The sequence below is a fragment of the Ascaphus truei genome, chromosome 3 (genome assembly GCF_040206685.1).
Source record: "Ascaphus truei isolate aAscTru1 chromosome 3, aAscTru1.hap1, whole genome shotgun sequence".
Classification (NCBI taxonomy): domain Eukaryota; kingdom Metazoa; phylum Chordata; class Amphibia; order Anura; family Ascaphidae; genus Ascaphus; species Ascaphus truei.
The window spans coordinates 75,442,551-75,449,888 of record NC_134485.1 but is presented as its reverse complement, the minus strand read 5'-3'; positions in this window follow the sequence as shown (position 1 = coordinate 75,449,888).

Here is a 7,338-nt window from a genome sequence, read left to right as displayed (position 1 = left end):
CGGGCTTGGTGCGAGGCACAACTTCTCCAGAAGCTTCTCAACCTCTAGCGATCTGGCCATGGATCTGCTACCCATTGAGCTGCACTGCCAGCTGAAGGGAAATCCCCACATGTACTTTATTTTCTTCTTACATAGTTTCTCCATAATTGACTTAATTTCCCACCTGCCAATGTTGTTGGTGAGAGGTCAGGGAATATCATGAGTGGTGCTTCTTCGAATGTTAGTGTTTTTGCTACCCTTGCCGCTCTCAGAAAGTCTTCCTTTACTCTAAAGTAATGGCATTTCAGGATCACATCCTTAGGATTCTCACCTTCTCTTGATCTCGGGCGCAGGGCCCTGTGCGCACTGTCCAGGTGGAACATTTCGTGTTCTGTGTTCAGAATTAGGTACAGGAATAACCTGTGCAGATAGGCCTCCAAGTCGTCCACCTGCTCAGAGATTCCCCTTATCCTCACATTGTTCCTTCTGGATCTATTGTCTAAATCCTCTTCCTATTCTATTATTTATGTGATAAGGGCTTTGGCTTCTCATACTATAGTTCACGTTGTATGGCTTTCTGTGCTTCTATCATGGCATCACCTTTTGTCTCTAATGCATCTGTGAGCTCACCCAGAGTGCTCTGTGCTTCTTTCAGCTCCGTCTGGAATAGGACCTTGATGTTTTTGTACATTCTCATTCACTTCTATATTCCTTCTGGTTTGCAACACCTCCTCTGGAGCTTGGGCATGGCCGGCAACTTGTTCTTATGACGAGACACCATTTTCGTCTGCTTCTATGCACGGGTCCGCTTCCTAAAGAAGTCTGTGGCGTTGCTCGCGGCAGGTTGTTGTGTTACTTTTTGGCAGCACAAGGTCACTCTGCAGGTTCCGATGCACTTTTCAGGGTTTTTGTGTTGTAAGGGCTGTCACAGTGGCTTTTTGTTTGGGCTTTAGAGTTTGTTCCGAGCTGAGCTAATCCCTCACGCGACCGCTGCCATTCACGCCGCACATGCACCCCTCTTTTATCATCTTTAACCTTTAACAGCTTGCTTGCCTGCCCCAAGAATTTGTTAAATTCACCTGCATTATCCACTCCTGTGTCAATTACGTTTGCAGCTTCTTATGCTTTGTTGGTTCCTTGGGAATGGAAGGGCTTCATCTAGAATACATTAGATCTACCACCTGAGTTACAAAAAGAGGGGAGGGGGCAATAGGAAACCCACAAAATATCTTACCAGCCTTTTACTAAACTTAGTGCTATATGGGATAATGTGATGTCCCAAGACTCCCAACCATCTTATATTAGGACAATCTTTAAAAATTCGGGGCAGGCTTTTTAAGTGGAGGCAGTTGCAAAACCCAAGCCTAATGAGGAACCTTAATAAAGAATTATGCTGACGTCTCACCGGTGCTTTATTTTCTGAAATGACATCAGGAGGTTCAAAATGGCTCTCTCCAGATGTGCGTTTAGACATTTTGTTTTGAATTCACTTGAAAAAATGTGCCTTTCGTAATAGCAGAATTACAAATACTGTATTATGACTATGTAGTACATGCATATTGTTAGGGTAGTACATGCTCCTTAAATGTGCAAAGATGTTACAGCAATTACAACGATGTATCCACTGCGTTATAGGGTCTGGTACTCCAGGGGCCTCATGAAGTAGTGGCTATTCCATGCCCAGGGAGGTCTTTTCAGCTTAGTTCACATACTGTGTTCCCATGGAGCATAGGATGCGATCTGCCCTGTAGAGAAATGGAAGAGGGCTCTTCTTCCGTTTCTGTCATAATGGCCACCACAGTCACATGAACACACTTCGCTGAGGGGGGGCGGGGGTTGCATGGCGCTCTGGTAACTTGTATATATATACACCCCTGAGGAGGTGACGTTAGCACGAAATGCTTAGGGTTAGAGGTGAAGAGATTAATCTCAGTTGATCCCTGGTATTGCGACGCGACGGAGCTGGGCGGAGCAGGCTGAGTGAGAGCACTTCTGCATTTGCACTCTGGGCTAACTGCAGTGATGGCACGGATGGCATCGGAGCACAGACACAAATGGAGTCTGCACTGGCTCTTTGGAAGCAAGACTCCATCAGCTATCTACAACCCACAGCACCTGATAAAGATAACTTTATGTGAATGAGCACATCCTACATGCTGAAAGTAGGATTCTGGATTTTCCAGAAATAGGAGTATTACCATCAGCATCGCGAATCCTGTGTGAGCTGGACAAATTTGTCCTTTTACTTTTAATTAATTAATCCATTTTTATTAGCGATTTCAGCATCTAATAGTTGTAACTAGTGTATGTATGTTTGTTGGTATGTTTTGGTTAGTCTATTGATTTTGTTAGTATTGGTCTTGTGGGTTGGTTCGTCCTGTTAGTTATCTTAACTGTATACACTGTGAGTTATTTTTGTTTTTACTCCCACATGTCCTGAGACCATCATCGTGGTTCATCTGAAGCACAGCCGGATTAACAGAGTGGACTTTTATGGTTTGACCATTATTTATTATTTACAATCTGGACTTTATCAGTGGCGCAGAAATATATTTGTTGTTCTGTTTTTCTGATCTGCATCGATCAGCTACCATTTCAGGCAGCCGCACCTATATATATTTGCTGGGGTTTTGTGTGTTTTGTTAACCTATTCTCAGCTGTTGGAGGTTAGTGGCTCCTCCTTCCCAGGTTTTAAGCCCGCCCCTCCCCACTTTCCAAGTTAGTAGGTCCTTTCATTCTACTGGATATAGATCCAATGTGGTCTTTCTCCCTCCTAATAGAGGTAAATGAGAATTTTAATCCTAATAGAGGTATATTAGTATTTTATCTGGTAGTGTTAGGACCTGCGAACTGGGTCTGCCTTGTCGGGGCTCGCAAGCTTACAATGCTTTGGCCAAAGGTTAAACTAAATTACCCTTTTTCAAGAGAATATATAAGTATTTTACTGTGTATTTCTGTCATGTTGAATGTAGCATTGGGCTTCTCTGTCGTCTGTTGTATACTGTACATATGCCACACTCAATAGCTCTCCTTTTTGACACTTTATATACATATATATCAGGGGTTCCCAAAAAGAGCTTGCTGGGGTTTTGTGTGTTTTGTGCACCTATATATATGTAGGCTTTATTACTTTATATATATATATATATATATATATATATATATATATATATATATATATATATATATATATATTGTAATTAATCTTAGAGTGTGTAGGATTCACTAGCACATTCACTATCACATAGTTAGTTATTATTAGGCATTAGCGCTTTCAACACTTCTTTCTTTGCTCTGGTAGCGCAGCTATTCTAGTACGCAAAGGATTTCCTAGAAAATAAGTCCTAGTTTACAGGCCTCAAAAATTATATTTTGCATACATATTTGTTTGAGACAAAAACGTATTGGTGGTTACTGTATGACAGTGAAGGACCATATTGAAAAATAAAAGCAGTTTCTAAGAATATATATATTGAGTTTTTAATGGATTTCTTCATCTAAGGCAGAGACATTATTGTAAAGTTGTTCTATATATAGATGTTGCTGTCTTCACTGTTTCCTCCTAGTTTCACTATTTGCTGGGGTAAGTGACTTTACATTGATGTCTAAATTGTGGCTGGTTACAAACGTGTCACAGAACATTGGAGGCAATAACCTCAGTCATGACCACTGCTGAGGTGGGGGCCTGAGTCCCTATAGATAACTTAATGGGCCACTCGTGACCTGTGGTCAGCCGGTGGGAGAAAATGCAGACAGAATACAGATGGTACAACAGGTTTACTTGGGTTTACTTTAATAACTTGGGCAACTTGTGATCCTCATCAGAGGTTCACCACATATAACATTCAATAAAATGCAATTCCCAACAACATTGTGCAGGTGTAGGTCTGTGTCAGCGGTGCTTTAGCCACCCAATCCTGAGTATATTGGCTTTGTGATCGTGCCTGCACACAGTGGGAGCTCTTTTGTGTACTAACTGTTGCAGGCCTGTACTTCACAAAGGGTGCTTTGGTACCGCTGTGCTCTGTAGCCATTGATGGTCCCCTCTGACCGAAACTGATAGTCCTCAGGTCTGCGCAGATCTCATCTCAACATGGCCGCCCCCCTTTTCAATGGCTCCTCTCTCCCTCTTAGTCCATCCTTTTCCACAGCCGTTATTATTGTCTGTTCTCATGTTAATTACAGTCCCACGTCCAGAGCACCTAGTAAAGGAACCTGCCAGGGGGCAGTGTGAGTGTGTGGAGCTCATCACACAGGGGGTAACATTTGTAAAAACTACTGTTTTATTGTTTTGTCAGTAAAATAATGGCTGCTTTGATATCTAAACTATAAGATGTTATGGCACAAAGGTTCCATCTTGTTTAAGATTCCCATATATGCATTATATCTTTTGTACTATTATTACTGTGATCCTTGGTATATCCACTACATTGTGGAGCTTTTCCTCCCGAGACAGTAATGCCTTTATCAATTAATCCCACTATTTACCAGGGTGAAAATACCTAATTTAAATAATAGGATTGTTAGCAGATATAAATATTTTTTTATTCTTTACTTGGAATTGAAAGTTGATATGGGGTGTTCTTGACATGATCTTTGTTCTTTGATATGTCTTTGTGTCTGTAAACATTTCTTATTGTAACATTTATTTGGATGTTGCATTGTAGCTTGTTCTGGTGTTAATTACCTTTTCAATGTGTCAAAAATACACAGTGAAATACCTATATATCTCTTGAAAAAGGGTAATTTAGTTAACCCTTTGGCCAAAGCGTATAAGCTTGCGAGCCACTTTCAAGGCATGACCAGTTCGCAGGTCCTAACACTAACTTATTAAAATCCTTATTTACCTCTATAATTAGAAGCAGGATGGTCCTGGCATTGAACCTGTCACAACCAGTAGCATGAAAAGAAAACCTGCTTACTGACTGTGTATTTTTGTAACATTGGATGTTGCTCTCGACTTCTTTGTTTCTTGTTTTATACAATTAGCCACGCCCAGTAGCACTCCTTTTGATATATATATATATATATATATATATATATATAATATAATATATATATATATATATATATATATATATATATATATATATATATATATATATATATATATATATATATATATAGTGGTAATTTGGGGGGGGGGGGTTCTGAGAGCTTGCTGGGTATCTGTGTGTTTGTTACTTACCTTTTCAACATATTTTTATTGGTTGGTATTTCCTACACGACTTGTTTATTGAATCCAAATGGGGGGTTCCATACTTCATGCTTTGAATATTTTGGCACCACTATTTGTAATTGTGCAAGTAAAAAATGAATATATATACCTGGGGAGATGAGTATTCTTTAGCCTGCATCAGACAAAGGGGGTAGTCCGCTGAAACTTTGTGCGAATGACTCATGGGGAGGGTCCATCTGAATGTTCTGTATTGTGGAATATATATAGATCTATATATATATAGATATATCTATATTTATATAGATATATATACTTTTTTGTATTTTTCTATTCTATTATTTGTATTAATAATTTTTACATGCATTTTGCTATTTTGCTAGTATGTATGTGTGCAGTATCTGTTCTTAGAGTATTATACTCGCCTTTTTGCTAAATGCCTTTTCTACCACAATGAACCTTGGTCATTCATTGTAGTTAAAATAAGTATTTTTTTTGCTTACGGTTCCAACACATTTTCTCTGCAAAAACACTACAATATAGATAGGAATAAACAAAACAAATTGCAAAAAGTGCTAACTTAATTTGTATCATAATAAATGATATGTGCAGTTGTTGAATTAATGTGTGATTCAATAAAAAGTTCAGTTTATCAAAATGTGAAATATAAATCTAATGAGTTCTTGGCTCTGTAGAAATTCCTACTTACAACAAGTGGAATAATGAAGGGCAATGGTCTGACACTGTCAGTATATGTGAAACTGGATCTTCAGCAGAGAAGGAGATTCTGGGTGAGAAGTAACTCCAAACGGAGATCATACAGATGGCGTGCACTCAGATCCAAATAGAGTATGATGTTCATGTAAAACAGAAACGGACCATAGTGTAGATCGCAATAGACACAATTTATCACATCAAGCAAAGTAAGAAATGTACTTACAATAAGTACATAAAATATGTACACATAAAGGTATCGTGAGACAGTAGAGGGCTGGTCCCGTGTGTAAAAGCTTGCTGTACTGTCTTCCTTTGGCTCCCACCTCGCCGCCGATGGATGGCGTCTGACGTCACTTCCGGTACACGGGTGACGACATCCGGTTGGGAGCGGGGAAGATAGATAGCAGCGTATCAGCAGCGGATCAGCAACAGCTCAGACGTCTTCACTCAGGGGGCAGCTGCAGCAGACTGACGACAAAGCTCCACGCGTTTCGCTGTACGTAGACAGCTTCCTCAGGAGCGAATTAATGACCCTTGTGGGTGGGCAACCATTTATAGCGTGGATAATTGGAATCAATTAACATGCATTGATGTGTGACGTAAACATATAAAATTAACACACAGGTTTACCAAAACTGGCACATAACTCTGCGGTCCAAAAACTTATGAAATACAGTGAACATTTTATTAAAAATTGATAAACGAAAATATGTGGTAGAAAAATATAATAATAATTGAATAAATAATTAAATAAATAGACATGGAAAAACTCATTAGGCACGGAGGGATGGGATAAGAGAGAGAGAAAAGAGTATTAATAATCAATGATAAAATAGCAGACATCTTAAAATCAACATTACAATATAAATGAACATTTAAATAGAACCTCTTAGGGTATAAAACCTATCTAAAAATTGGCAAAGTACAAAGTGCATTATAGCGAGGTAGATACATAATATGAGGCAATAATTTCAGTGTGATACAAAATGAAAAACAGAATAGCTAGGCATCAATAAATACATAAAGTAAAATAAAAGGATTAAAATAGAGTGGAGAGATAGAAAACTGAGCAAACTGAGAAATTAAATCAGAAATGGTGTAATTTCAAAATCAGCATTTAAGCCGTATGGAATAAGTGTGTTTAATTTGTGTATCCAATACATTTCTCTTCTGCTCAGATCTAAATCTCTACTTCGTCCTCTCCAATGTTGTAAGACATTCTCAATGGCAATGAACTTTAGATTTTTGGGATTGGAATTATAATATTTTGCAAAATGCTTTGGTACACTGTGTGTGAGGATGCCACGTCTGATATTGCTCAGATGTTCTATGATGCGTGTTCGGATGGGTCTTGTGGTCTTCCCCACATATTGTAGCCCACACGGGCATTGTAAAACATATATAACATAGTCTGTGTAGCAATTGATATACTGTTTTACAGTATCTTAAAAGTTTCTTTACTATTT